This window comes from Cnephaeus nilssonii, assembly GCF_951640355.1.
Source record: "Cnephaeus nilssonii genome assembly, chromosome: 3".
Taxonomy (NCBI): Eukaryota; Metazoa; Chordata; class Mammalia; order Chiroptera; family Vespertilionidae; genus Cnephaeus; species Cnephaeus nilssonii.
Window position 1 is genome coordinate 70,215,654 of NC_137074.1, and position 16,373 is coordinate 70,232,026.

The window sequence follows — 16,373 nt, forward strand, 5'->3', positions numbered from 1 at the left end:
GGATTAATGGTGGCCCATTTTTCTTCCCATTTGGGGTGTGGGTGGAGGAGTATCAAGATCCAGTTTGAGTCATACATCTTTAAGATCCTTAATTCACTGTATCTTCATTTTTTCAATGGTAAGGAGGGGTTTATAGTTCTTCATATAATCATTATAAGAATTGAGAAGTTAATATTTCAAAAGCAAATAATAAAGTGGATAGAGGAAAAGAAGTTGATTAAAAATAGTCATTAGATTATAGAGTTTTTACTAGATCCTTCAGGCATATGGAAACCTAAGCATAATTCAGAAAGGATCTTTCTGTAGCATTTTAGTCTGAATGGAATTGGGCTTTCTTTGGTATAGGAAGATGTTCAGTAATTCAGTTGGAAATTAAAGTGGCATTGATTCTGGGTACCTGAAAACATCAGTCTCTTGGTGGATCTGCAACCATGGGAGCATCAAAAAAGCCTGTTTTATGTTCACTCACTAAACTGTCCTATGACTATTTCAACCACCAATAGTAAACCTATTGAGTCTCTGCCATTCACAGGGCAAAATGCTGGAATCTGGAAAGCTACTATCTCAAAGATAAGAAATGATAGTGTTATATTCTGGGGATGATTGTGAACATTTACCAGAGTTTAGCGTTATAAGCTTAACCCAAGAAATGTGTGATTGCATTGTGGTGAGAAAGCCCACAAAGATCCTCATATGCAAATGCAGTGGAGGATTTGAAAGGAATAATTTCAGAGCAACACCAGTGCTTGCCTTATGTACTGTTCAGTGTGTTCTTCACCCAGCATGTCCTCCAGTCTAGGCAAACTCTGAAATGCTTTCAGTGCATATGCCTGGCTTTATTGTTACAAGAGAAATTTCATAGATAAAAATATGGCCTTACGCATTGATCAGATGGAATTAAACATAATTTTTAAAAGTTCTCAGCAAATTTCATTGGAAGACTTAATATCACAATTTCCTTTCTATAGGATGGGTAGCTGCATTTTCACTGTTTGGGTAACACATGTTCCACTTGATAGAAGCTTCCTTACTACCTAAAGCTCCTCATGTTACTTTTTGTCAATAGTCATTTAAAGACTAATTATTTATGAATTCATCTTCTGTTCCAGAGTAAGTTTCAGGAAAGCTCAGGCTCACATCTGTCTCAGTCTTAGGTCACATTAAAACCAAGTGTATGGTACCCAGTTGCATTAGTTCCTCACTTTTGTCCCCTGAGTCAGTCTTTACAGGAAGACAACTCTTGCTTTAAGGTAAATTTTTGGCACATTACACATACAGGCAATCACTATAGGAGGATGTAATAATAACTGTAGTTAATGTTCACTGAGCACTTTGAGGGGTCAAACTTTGTTTTTAGCCCTTTTCATACCTTAACTTTGTTAACAGTTAACTACAGTCCTTCAGGGGGTCATTACTTCTTGTACCTGTGTAGCAACTGAAGAACAGAAAGGTGTTAGATTGTCCAAAATCACAAAGATTGTAAATTAGAATTGTGTTTCAAACCCAGGCAGTGTGGCTCTAGAGCCCTTTTCTCAGCTCCTGGGGTATACTACCTCCTTCCATAAATCACAGCTTAGGGAAAATGTGGTGGAAAATAAATAACTATTTTTTTGTTTCCTTAATATTTGTTATTTAATTAAATATATCTGTAATTATTTATGTATTTATATAAGGTCACAGTTTTAATTATTTTAATTTTCCATCTCCACAATAAATAACATTGTTGACCATTAATTGGCTGGACATAAATTTATGATAATAAATATTAATAATGATTTTTGTGTGTGTGTTTTTTCCTTCCCAGCTTTATGGTTTTCTGCAAATGACCATATCCTTATTATTATTTTACCAATGTTGGCTGTGTTTATGTTCTGGGGAAGTGATATTGTGAGTAAGTACTTGTTTCCATTTTCATTTATGTTTTAGTGATGAAATTGCCATTTTAAGGAGGCAATATTGGTGAAATATTCTATTTAAGTTGTATTAGGAAATGTGATAATGTTATAAGTAAGAATATACAGAAAAAGTGGCACTGTAGTAAGTCGATGCTGCGAGGACAAACTCCCAGGACCAAACTGGAACGACAACTAAAATACAGAATAACTTTGTGAATAATCAACAGACGATTCACTGGAAAGAATCCGGATAAATGAGGATGGAAAATGGAGACCTCATAGAGACTGGTAGGAGGGGCAGAGTCATGAAATGACTGGCCGGGCTCCCACAGACAGCAACTGAAGTTATGGAGAGATATTTCAACTGTGGGGTTTGCTACTGAGAACTCTGGGGTCTAATTCCCAAGCTTAGCACTCCAGCAGAGAGCACCAGAACTGAGAAAGGGTATCCACATAACATATGACTGTTAAAAGCAGCAGGGTAGCTGTCTTCCAGGGAGAAATGGCTGGAAATGCAGGTACCCTATTAAAGGGCCAATGCACAAAGTTCTCTGTGGAGCAACTCACCTTGTGCTCTGGCAGAAGGTGGACAGAGTGGACTGGAGCTGTGTAAGCAAAACTGAGGATCAGGAGCTCTGGGGTTAGAACTCAGGAGGCAGACACCTCAGTTTCTGGTGCTGAGTCATTCCCTCATGCTGCAGAAGTCATCTTTCTCATGCAGACATTTCCTATATAGGCAGCTGTGCCTGTGGAGAAGATAGTTGACCCACCCTATTGGAAAACACCTCACCCCATGGTTCAGTTTCCGAGGCCATTTTAGAGCATAATAATTAGCCTCCTGGGCGAAGCAATTGCCCCACCATGTTTTTAAAAAAAAAAAAAAAAAAAAAAACACCTCACCAGACCCATGGATAATTGCCTGAGGGCTATTCAAGGGGCAAGCCTATCAGTCTGCAGCCAGAGGCAGTCTCTGGAGGCTTTGAATATTTGCCTGATCTAATTAGTCAGAAACAGTGTTTGACACATGTGCAATATAGATTGAAAGGCATAGAAGATCTATCTAATACATAGTCACAAACCCAAACAGGAAGCCAAAATGAGGAGACAAAGAAACAACCACCAATGAAATAATAAGAGAATTCTTCAGAAGAAGAGATAAATGAAATGGAGATAAGAAATTTATCTGATATAGAGTTCAGAATAATGATGGCAAAGATGCTCAACAGCATGGTAACTACGAAAACAGATGTAAAGAATGACATAGCACAAATAAAGAACACATTGGAAAGAATACACAGCAAATTAGGGGAAGCCGAGAACCAAATCAGTGAATTAGAAGACAGGGTTGAAAAAAAATCACTCAATCAGAGGACCAAAAAGGAAGCAAAACAAAAACAAACACTTAAAAAACAGGAGGACAACTTAAGAGAGCTGTGAGACAATGTAAAAAAAAACAATATTCAAATATCAGAAGAGGCAAAAAGGGATAGAGAACGTGTTTGAAGAAATAATGGCCTAAAACATCCATAACCTGGTAAAGCAAAATGTACAGGAGGTATAGAGAACCCCAAGCAAGAAGAAACCAAACAGATCCATGCCCAGACACATCATAATTAAAACTTGCGGCCAGGTGCACGAAATTCATGCACAGGAGGAGGTGTGTGTCCCTCAGCCCTGCCTGCACCCTCTCCAATCTGGGACCCCTCAAGGAATGTCCAACTGCCCTCTCACAATCCAGGACTGCTGGATCCCAACTGCTCACCTGCCTTCCTGCCTAGTAGCCCCTAACCACTTATGCCTGCCAGCCTGATCGACAGCTAACTAATCCCCTGCTGGCCTGATTGCCCCTAACTGCCCTCTCTTGCTGGCCTGGTTGCCCCTAACTTTCCTCCACTGCAGGCCTGGTAACCCCCAACTGCCCTCCCCTTCAGGCCTGGTCCCCACCAACTTCCCTCTCCTTCAGGCTTGGTCACCCCCAATGGCACTCACCTGCAGGCTTGGTCACAACTCACTGCCCTCCTCTGCCAGTCAGTCACCCCTAACTGCCCTCCCCTGCTGGCCTGGTTGCCCATAACTGTCCTCCCCTGCAGGCCTAGTAACCCCCAACTGCCCTCCCCTGTAGGCCTGGTCACCCCTAACTGCCCTCCCTTGCCAGCTTGCTTGCCCCTAACTGGCCTCCCCTGCTGGCCTGGTCACCCCTAACTGTCCTCCCCTGCAGGCCTGGTCCCCCCCAACTGACCTCTCCTGCAAGCTTTGTCACATCCAACTGCTCTCCCCTGCAGGCTTGTTCCTCCCCAACTCCCCTCCCCTGCAGGCCTGGTCACCCCTAACTGCCCTCCCTTGCCAGCATGCTTGCCCCTAACTGGCCTCCCCTGCAGGCTTTGTCACATCCAACTGCCTCTCCTGCAGGCCCTGTTACCCCCCAACTGCTCTCCCCTGCAGGCTTGGTCATCCCTCACTGCCCTCCTCTGCCAGCCGGGTCACCCATAACTGCCCTCCCTTGCAGGCCTGGTTCCTCCTAAATGCCCTCCCCTGATGGTATGATCGCCCATAACTGCCCTCCCCTGCTTGCAAACTTGTGGCAGCCATCTTGTGTTCACATGGGGGCAGCCATCTTTGACCACATGGGTGTGGCCATCTTGTGTGTTGGAGTGATGGTCAATTTGAATATTACCTCTTTATTATATAGCAGTGGTTCTCAACCTTTCTAATGCCATGACCCTTTAATGCAGTTCCTCATGTTGTGGTGACCCCCAACCATAAAATTATTTTTGTTGCTACTTCATAACTGTGATTTTGCTACTGTTAATGAATCATAATGTAAATATATGTGTTTTCCAAAGGTCTTAGGCTCTACAGCAGTGCTTCTCAACCTGTGGGTTGAGACCCACAGGTTGAGAACCGCTAGCAGGGTTGCCTAAGATCATCAGAAAACACAGATATTTACATTACGATTCATAACAGTAGAAAAATTACAGTTACGAATTAGCAACGAAAATAATTTTATGGTTGGGGATCACCACAACATGAGGAACTGTATTAAAGGGTCACAACATTAGAAAGGTTGAGAACCACTGTTATATATAAGGTGCCAAATTTTAAAGGCAAAGAGAGAATCTTAATATATATTATTGATTTTTTACAGAGAGGAAGGGAGAGGGACAGAGAGTTAGAAACATAGATGAGAGAGAAACATTGATCAGCCGCCTCCTGCACACCCCCCACTGGGGATGTGCCCACAACCAAGGTACATGCCCTTGACCAGAATTGAACCTGGGACCCTTCATTCCGTAGGCAGACACTCTATCCACTGAGCCAAACTGGTTAGGGCAAAGAGAGAATCTTAAAGGCAGCAAAAGAAAACAAAACTGTTACCTCCAAAGGATTTCCCATAAGGCTGACATCTGATTTCTCATAAGAAACTCTACATGCCAGAAGTGAATGGAATGAAGTATTCACAGTAATGAAAAGCATGGATCTGAAACCAAGATTAGTATATCTAGCAGGGCTATCATTCAAAATAGATGGTGAATAAAGAGCTTCCCGGGGGGGGGGGGGGGGAGGCGGGGGGAAGGCTAAAGAAGTATTTCACCACCAAGCCAGCATTACAAGAAATGCTCAATGGACTGTTGTAATAAGAAGAATAACTAGAAAAAGAACTCAGGCATACAGAATTAAAATGTCAATAAATATGTACCTACCAATAATAACCTTAAATGGAAGTGGATTAAATGCTCTAATCAAAAGACATAGGATAGCTGAATGGATACAAAATCATGACCCAACTATATGCTATCTACAAGAGACCCACCTCAGAACAAAAGACTCACACAGGATGAGAGTGAAGTTATGGAAAAAATTTTTCCATGCAAATGGAAAAGAAAACTAAAAAAGCTGCAGTAGCAATAGTCATGTCTGACAAAATAGACATCAAAATGAAGGCTATCATAAGAGACAGCAAAGGTCACTATATAATACTAAAGGGATTGATCCAACAAGAGCATATAACCCTGATAAACATATATGCACCTAATATAGGAACACCTAAATATATAAAAAATACTTCTAGAGGACTTTAAAAGAGAGATTGATAACAACGAAGTCATAGTAGGGAGTTTAACACCTGGTTGACTTCACTTGATAGATCTTTCAAACAAAAAATTAACAAGAAAACAGTGACTCTAAAGGACACACTGGATCAGATGGATTTAATTGACATTTATAGAATATTTCACCACAAAGCTGCAGAATATACATTCTCCTCAAGTGCACATTTACCATTCACAAAGATAGACCACATATTAGGACATGAAACAAGTCTCTACTAGTACAAGAAGATTGAAATCATATCGAGTATCTTCTCAGATCACAGTGGAATGAAATTAGAAATCAATTATAGTAAAAACACCCCCAAAAATTCAAACACATGGAGGCTAACTAGCATGTTATTAACAATGAGTGGGTTACCAATGAGATCAGGAAAGAAATAAAAAACATACTGAAAACAAGTGAAAATGAACACACAACAACCCCAAATCTCTGGGACACAGCAAAAGCAGTACTGAGAGGGAAGTTCATAGCACTACCTCAGAGGGAAGTTCACAGGCCTACCTCAAAAAAACAAAACAAAAAAACTTTTAATAAATTATCCAACCCTACAATTTAAAGAATTAGAAAGAAAACAAGAAAAGCCCTAGTAAATAAACATAAGAAAATAATAAAGATTAGAGCAGAAATAAATGACATAGAGCTAAAAAAAAAAAAAATCAGTGAAACCAAGAGCTGGTTCTTTGAAAGGATAGACAAGATTGATGAACCATTAGCTAGACTCATCAAGAAACAAAGAGAGAGGACGCAAATAAGTAAAATCAGAAACAAAAGTGGTGATGTAACCACTGACACCACAGAAATACAAAGAATTGTAAGAAAATATTATGAACAATTATATACCAACAAGTTGGACAATGTGGATGAAATGAATAAATTCCTAAAAAAAAGACAATCTTCCAAAGCTGAATCAGGAAGAATCAGAAAACCTGAGTAGGCCAATAATAACTCATGAAATAAAAGCAGTAATAAAAAAACTTGCAGCAAACTAAAGTCTGGGTCAGATGGCTTCACAGGGGAGTTTTACGAAACATTCAAAGAAGAATAAACACCTATCCTCCTCAAACAATTCAAAAAAAACAAAAGGAAGGAACACTTCCAAGCTCTTTTTACAAGGCCAGCATTATCCTAATTCCAAAACCAGAGAAAGACACTACAAAAAAAGAGAATTATAGGATAATATCCCAGATGAACATAGAGGTTAAAATCCTCAACAAAATATTAGTAAATTACATCCAGCAATATATTAAAAAGATCATATACCATGAACAAGTGGTATTTATTCTGGAGTTGCAAGGCTGTTACAAAATTTGCAAATCAATAAAAGTAATACATCACATAAGCAAATTGAAAGATAAAGATCACATGATCATATCAATAGATGCAGAAAAGGCATTCAACAAAATCCAACACACACTTTTTAAAATTTAATTTTATGATTACTAGGGGTTGGGGGTGTCTCTCAGCCCAGCCTGCTCCCCACAGGGAGAAGAACTGAGTGGCAGTTGGACATCCTTAGCACTGCTGAGGAGGCAGAAGAGGCTCCTGCCACTGCTGCTGTGCTCCCAGCCATCAGCCTGGTTTCTGGCTGAGCAGAGCTCCCTCTATGGGGAGAGCACTGACCACCTGGGGGCAGCTCCTGCATTGACCTTCTGCCCCTGGTGGTCAGTATGCGTCATAGCGATCTGTCATTTGTGGTCTTTATGCCAGTAGAGTTAATTTCCATATTACCCTTTTATTATATAGGATTTTTTAATCCTCACCCGAGGATACATTTTCATTGATTTTTAGAGAGAGTGGAAGAGAGAGGGAAAGAAAGAGAGAAACATCAGTGTGAGAGAAACACATCGATTAGCTGCCTCCCACACATGCCACAACCAGGGCCAGGGTCAGGGAGAAGCCTGCAACTAAGGCACATGCATGCCCTTGACCAGAATTGAACCTTTATTCCTTAGGCTGATACTCTATAGACTGAGCCAAACCATCTAGGGCCCCACACCCATTTTTGATAAAAACTTTCAGCAAAGTAGGAATAGATGGAACATATCTCAACATGATAAAGGCCATACATGACAAACCTACAGCGAACATCTTATTCAATGTTCAAAAACTAAAACCATTTCCCCTAAGAACAGGAACAAGACAGGGATATCCACTTTTACCATTCTTATTCATCATAGTACTGGAAGTTGTAGCCACAGCGATCAGACAAGAACAAGAAATAAAAGGCATCCAAATTGGAAAGGAGGAAGTAAAACTCTCATTATTCGCAGATGACATGATATTGTACATAGAAAACCCTAATGACTCCATAAAAAAACTACTAGATTTAATAAATGAATTTGGCAGGATACAAAACCAGCACCCCAAAATGGATGGCTTTTTTATTCAACAACAATGAATTCTCAGAAAGAGGAACTAAAAAACAATCCCATTTACCAGTGCAACAAAAAAAATTAAGATACTTAGGAATACAGTTAACCAATGAGGTAAAACACATGTACTTGAAAAACACAGGACAATGAAAAAAGAGATAGAAGAAGATATAAATGAGTGGAAGAATATTCTGTGTTCATGGATTGCTAGAATCAACATCATTAAAATGTCCATACTACCCCAAGAAATCTACAGATTCAATTCAATCCCTATTGAAATACCAACAGCATATTTTACATATCTAGAACAAATATTCCAAAAAATTATATAGAACCAAAAAAGACCCCAAATAGCTGCAGCAATCTTGAGAAAGAAGAACAAAGTTGGAGGAATCACAATACCAGATATCAACTTATACTACAAAGCTACTGTAGTCAAAATAGTCTGGTATTGGCACAAGAACGGGCATATAGATCAATGGAACAGAACAGAGATCCCCAAATTTGATCCAAGCCATTACTGGTTTATAATGCGGATTTTGTAATAAAAGAAAACACGATAATTTCAAGAGAAACATCAAAAGTGCTTTATTCATAGTAATGTCCATCGCTAGCTACACATTTCTTTCATCTTTCAGGTATGGGAGAGGGTAGGTATCTATTGTGGATACCTTCCCAATAGAACTTTTCTTGTTTTGAGGCAAACCATTCAGAGACCCAATTTTTCACTTTTTCATATGTTTTGAAGTGCTGCTCAGAAAGAGCCAGTACCATCTATCTGAACAAGTTGTAATCTGAAGGAGAAAGGTCTGGTGAATATGGCGGGTAGGTTAATAATTCCCAGGCAAAATCTTTTTAATGTGTCTTTAACTGGTTTTGAAGTGTGTGATGGTGCATTATCATGAATCAAAATTACTTTGCCATGTCTTCTGGCACATTCTGGTCATTTCACGATCAAAGTGTGGTTCAAATTGATTATTTGTTGTTGGTAGCTATCAGTATTAACTGTTTCACCTGGTTTTAGAAGCTCATAATACACCACATCTTCCTGATGTCACCAAACGCAGAGCATTGTCTTCTTTCCAAAATGATTTTGCCTTGCAGTTGATGTTGGTGGTTGACCAGGATCAACCCATGATTTTGTGCATTTGTGATTCTCAAAATAAACCCAATTTTCATCATCAGTCAGGATTCAATGCAAAAAGAGACTTTCTTTCGTGCCATTGAAGTAACGTTTTACTGATGACTTTTCGGTTTTCCATTTGTCTTTCATTCAGCTGATGTGGCACCCATTTTCCTTCCTTTAAAATCTTTCCCATTGCTTGTAAACAATCAGAAATTGTTTGCTGAGCAACGTTTAATCTTTCTGCAAGTTGTTTTTGAGTTTGACATGCATCTTCATCCAAAAATGCTTGTAATTGTTGGTCTTCAAACTTTTTGATTGACCTGGACGTTCTTTGTCTTTCACATCAAAATCATCACTTTTAAAGCATTTAAAGCAGCGTTCAAAAGTATCTTGAGATGGAGCATGTACCATAAGCTTCCCAAAGTATACAATACCTTTTAGCAGCACTTTTCTTCAAAATAAAGTAACGAACTGAAACTTCCCGCAAATGCTCTTTTTTCGGCATGAAATTCAACATTTTTAAGCATAATAATATCTATGATGTTAACACCTTCAGCAAATTTGACATATGAAGTTTTGAGGCTTGCTGTCAATACAACGAAATAGCACACATCAAATTGCGTATATATCAATATATGTGTAATTCCATCTATTGAAAAAAATCTGCATTATTAATTGGTACACCTAGTAATACTTGACAAAGGAGGCAAGAGCATACAATGGAGTCAAGACAGTCTACAATAAATGCTGTTGGAAAAATTGGACAGATACATGGGAAAAATTAATCTAGACCACCAACTTATGCAATACAGAAGAACAAAACTCAAAATAGATAAAAGACCTAAATGTAAGTCGGGAAACCATAAAAATCCTAGAAGATATCTAAGCAGCAAAATCTCAGATATTGCTCATAGCAGTATGTTTATAGACACTTCTCCTAGGGCAAAGGAAACTAAGGAGAAAACAAACAAATAGGACTACATCAAAATAAAAAGCTTCTGCACAGCAAATGAAACCATCAACAACAACAAAAAAAGGAGCCCAGTGTATGGGAGAACATATTTGGCAATGATAAATCTGATAAATGATTAATATCCAAAATATATAAGGAACTCACACAACTTAACAAAAGTTAGACAAACAATCCAATTTAAAAATGGGCAAAGGACCTAAATAGACACTTCTCCAAAGTGGACACATAGATGGCCAAGAGACATATGAAAAAAATGCTCATTCACTGATCATCAGAGAGATGCAAATTAAAATGATAATAAAATGTCACCTCACACCTGTCAGAATGGCTACCTTCAGCAAATCAACAAATGACAAGTACTGTTGATGATGTGGAGAAAAGGGTACCCTAGTACACTGCTGATGGGGATGCCGACTGGTGCAGCTGTTATGGTAAATAGTATGGAGTTTCCTCAAAAAATTAAGTATGGAACTACCATTTGACCCAGTGATCCCACTTTTAGGAATGTATCTTAAGAAACCCAAAACACCAATCAGAAAGAATGTATGCACCTCTGTGTTCATAGCAGCACTATTTACAGTAGTTAAGATCTGGAAACAGCACAAGTGCCCATCAGTAGATGAGTGGATAAAAAGCTGTGGTACATTTATACCATGGAATACTATGAAACAGTAAAAAAAAAAAAAAAAAAAGAATCTCTTACCTTTTAAGACAGCATGGAGGAATCTGGAGCGTATCATGCTAAGTGAAATAAGTCAGTCAGAGAAAGATAAGTATCACATGATCTCACTCATATGTGGAATCTAATTAACAAAATAAACTGATGAACTGAGTGGAACCAGAGATGTGGAAGCATTGAACATAATGCAGAATCTTGGAGGGAAGGGGGAGAGGTGGGGTGGGTGGGAGGTAATCAACCAAAGACCTTGTATGCATACATGCATAACCCATGGACACAGACAGGGGCCTGGTGAGGGCCTGGTGTGGGGAATGGTGGTGAGCTGGAGGGGGGTCTATGGGGGAAAAGAGGACATATGTAATACTTCCACAATAAAGATTTTTTTAAAAAAGAATATACTAGTACAGTCTTAATATTAATATTCTCCTTGAAGTATATATTATCCCTCATAATTTGTTACAGTTCCTAAGAAGTTTTTTTTTAAAGAATGAATAGTGAGAATTCTAATAACATACCTAAAAGTCATGCTGATTTTAATGTATACAGAGCATTTACACACACATTATTGATGAAGAGATAGTCAAAGCCTACATTACACTGTTACTAGTAAGTGGGATTTTTGCAGTTCTGAGCATTAAGATTTCCCTGTCTTTATTTTCCCAGTTTGAACATCTCTATATACATGTGTGCATCTTTGGAAAAGCCCATTTTGAACCATATTGTCATCCTTACTGTGCAATTCTGCAGCCCCTAAGCAAGTAGCCACAGGGGGGCGTGTTCTTTGATAATGTTTTGCTGTAATAACCATGTGTCTAAACTTCTCAGGGAATATCTTGGTGCTACATCATATGTAGCATGAACAATATAGAATTGTCACTGCTCAGTAGAAAGGTTGCATTCTGGTTGGTGATTATACTGAACTAGGTATAGTTGACCCTCAAACAACATGGGGTTAGACTATGTGGGTCTATTTATATTTGGATTTTTTTTAGGAAATACTGTAAATGTATTTTCTCTTATGATTTTCTTAATAACACGTTCTATTCTCTAGCTTACTCTTCTTTAAGAATGTAGTACATAATGCATATATCATACAAAATATGTGATAATCAACTATTATTTTATCCATAAGGATTCTGGTCAACAATAGGGTGTTAGTAGTTAAGTTTTTCCATGTTTAAAGTCATATGTGGATGTTTCGCTACACGAGGTGGGGGTGCCAGCTCTCCTAACCCCAGTGTTATTCAAGGGTCAACTGTATTTCCACACCAATTTAGTTAAGGAATTTTACTAAATTAGTGAAGTTTTCAAGTGACATTCTAAAACTTTTAAACTTTTAACCTGTAAGATTTATTCCTTGTCTCCCAATAGTGCACTGAAATAGTCAATCATTAAAGTCCAGTGAACATTTATGCAAGGCAAGGAGTAAATAATGCTGATTTTGTTTATTTCATTCTGCAATCTTTAAACTAGTGAAAATTAGTAAAATATTATAGAGGCATGGCCTGTTGTAAATGTCATGGTTTTTACTTTTACTCAGAAGTTTAAGGCATGTATATCTAAAATCTATATACGTAAAAGCCTAAGCAACCATTCAACCATTTGACTGGTAGCTGTGATGTGCACTGACCACAAGTGGGCAGATGCTCAATGCACGGGCATGAAAACCTGGAACAGACTGATGACTCTCAGAGGAAAGGGGGAAGAGATTAACCAAAGATCTTATATGCATACTAGAGGCCAATACATAGGTTTGTGCACTGGCAGGGTCCCTAAGACTGGCCTGCAGGGATTAGGCCAAATCTGTGCACCAGGCTTCCAACATTCCTCGAGGGGCCCCGGATTGTGAGAGGGCACAGGTCAGGCCAAGGGACCCCACAAGTGCACAAATCCATGCACCAGGCCTCTAGTGATTATATAAAACCTAGAGGCCTGGTGCATGAAATTCATGCATGGAGCGGGGGTCCCTTAGCCCAGCCCGCACCCTCTCCAATCCAGAATCCCTCTCATAATCTAGAACCACTGGCTCCTAACTGCTCACCTGCCTGCCTGCCTAATGTCCCTAACCGCTCTTCCTTGCTGGCCTGATTGCCTTAACTGCCTAACTGCTCTCCCCTCCTGGCCTGATCCCCCTAACTGCCTAACTGCTCTCCCCTCCAGGCCTGATCACCCTCCCTAACTGCCAACTTCTCCCTTTTGCCTTCTGCCTTCTCCCTTCTGCCTTCTCCCGTGGTGCTGGCCTTTTACCTTCTCCCTTCTGCATTCTCCTGTGGCACCATACACCCACAAGTTGCCTCAGGCTGGTCCCGCCTTCTCCCGGCGCCTCCCCATTTCCATGGCACCTCCCTGTTTCTGCCTCGTCTCTAGAGCAGTGCCCTGTGGCTCTCATAGGAGCTAATGGTCCAGTCATGACCCATTATGGCGTCCCAGCCTAATTGGCATATTACCTCTTTATATATATATAGATGGAGAGGGGGATGACTGGGTATATATTTAAGGGCTCTCCTCAATGGATGGCACTCTGTAAATGCTTTGTGATTTCAAAGACAAAAAAAGGGGAAGCTTTTAGTTAACAGTGACAACTGTCAGGACATGTCACAAATCTCACTTGCAAAATGGTATCTAAATTTCCTGTGGAAATTTTCTTACAATTTTGAAAGGCCTTTTATATTAAGCAAAAAGCTGGTATAGCATCAAAACCTCATCAGTCTTCCCTGATTTAGGGAAAGCCTTGAATTCTAGTGGCAAACCCAGGCATTAAGACGTCTGTCATATAATTTTGGGTAGAGACTTGTCTTTTTTAAGATTATAAAATCATTTCAGATTGTGATTTGTTGTATTTGGGTTGACTGCAGTTTGCTGATAATGGGATTCTCATTAATAACATTATTTGCAGTGGATTTAACCAGGAGTGAATCTGTTCCTGTTAACCATGTTTTGAAAAAATAAGATTTATATTTTTTTCTGACTTAAAAAAGTAATACATTTCATTTTAGAAAACCTTATACAATATAAGAATATATAGAGAAAAAACAAAAATAATCTAGAATCCTACAACCTAGAAATAAACTATTGGTCTAGTGTAGTGAATTTTCTGCTTTCTTTTCTGTCCTATGTATTTTTGTTACCTTTCTTTAAAAAAAGAAAAATGATAAATACACTCATATAGCTTATATACTTATATATACTGATTCTTCCACTGCCCATGTTTTCAGAAATATTCTTATAGCTGCTTCTATGTTCTACTTTCATGGATATACTGTAATTTACTAAACTCTCATTTTGAAGGCTATTAAGGATGTTTCCAGTCTTTTTCGATATAGGAAAGTAAGGCTGATAAAGATATGTAATACTGTAAATGGCAGAGATATTTTAAGGCTTTTGATACATTCTCCCAAGTGTTTTCTAGAAACATTGCATCAATTACTACTGCAGATGAAAATACCTGACTTTCTCCACACAGTCCTGACATCTTTATAATTCTAAAATCTTTGCTAATATGATGGATGAAAAAACATCCTGTTTTAATATTCATTTTTGTGTTAGTGAGGTGAATGTTATTTTTTATATTTTTTCTACTGGTCATGTTTTAAGGAATATACTTATGAACCTAAATAATTTGGTGACAATATTTTATTTAGGCTCATCTTAGAACAAATAATTTTGGTGTGTGTGTAAGGCACATATTTATTTGATTCACTCAGCCTGGGCTCAGATTTGAAGGTGTTTATAAAAGTGGCATGTAAACATTTCTGGAGTTCTTGTGCTGTGTGATGGGAACATTGAAAAGTACTATTCACCTTGGACTTGTATGTCTATTTCCTTCACCAGGTCAGGGAAGTTTTTCATCACTATTCTTTCAAATAAAGTTTCAATTTCTTGCTCTCTCTATTCTCCTTCCAGCACCCTCCTGTTGGGAATATTGATAAGCTGAAGTGCTGAAGTTGTCCCAGAGGCTCCTAAAACTGTCCTCACTTTTCTTTTCTTTTTTTTCTTTCTTTTTTTTTTTATTCATTTTTCTTTTTGCTGTTCTGATTGGAAGTTTTCTGCTTCCTTATCTTCCAAATCCCTGATTTGATTCTCTGCTTCATCTACTCTACTGTTAATTCCCTGTCAAGTATTCTTTCTTTCAGTTATTGCATTCTTCATTTCTGATGGGTTCTTTATGTTTTCTGTCTCCATTATGTTTTTTTTCTCTTTGTTGAAATTCTCACTGAAATATTTGAGCATCCTCATAACCAGTGTATTAAACTTTGAAGCTGGTAGACTGCTTGTCTGTTTTGTTTAGTCCTTTTTTGGAGTTGTGTTCTATTCTTTAATTTGAGACATGTTCCCTTCTCTCCTCATTTTGATAACCTCCCTATGTTTGTTTCTATGTATTAGGTAGAGCTGTTATGTCTACCAGTCTTGGTACAGTAGCCCTCTGTAGTAGGTGTCCTGTAGGGCCCAGTGATGCAGCATCCCCTGTCACCCAAGCTAGGCTCTCCAGGCGTGCCCCCTTGTGGGCTGTGTGCACCCTTCTGTTATAGTTGAGCCTTGATTGTTGTTGACATGTCATTGGAAGGGATTTACACCCAGGACAATCAGCTGTGAGGACTGGCAGCAACCACAGCACAGGATCTGCTGTGCAGGACCCAACTCCACAGAGCAAGACTCACTTCATCAGAGCTCTGGTGCCTGATGAGTCTGACCCTTGAGTGTGTCTCTGGTGGACGTTGTTGGGTGATGTTCCTGAATCTGGCCACAAAATTGCTAGCTCTAGTAAGAGCAGGCCCTTTTGCCTGTGCCTTGTCCAGGGCCATCTGGCATGAGGTACAAAGCAATCTGCAGATGGCTGTTACCTGTGCTGGGCTTGGAGGTGTCAAGGCTGGCCACCACTACTGCTACATCTGGGACCACTTAGTAAGAGGTATAGGGCACACTGAGGCCAGATGCTGCTTGTTTTGCGTTTGTGAATATTTGAGAGATTTTAGGAAAGTTTGAAGCATGAGCCCAGATAAGCAGTTTGTATGGAAAACCCACTGGAAAGGGCTTGGGTGAGCCTGCAAGTTGGATGGGACTGAGTCTCAGGGACTCACCAGCGTTGGGCTAACTGGGTGAGCTAGGTTGAAGGAGACACAAATATGGGGCTCACCTGCTGGCTCTTTGTGGGGGGAAGTCTCAGCAAAGGAACAAGAGCTGCTGTCAGCACTTAGGTTTGGGAAAAGCTGACTCTTTA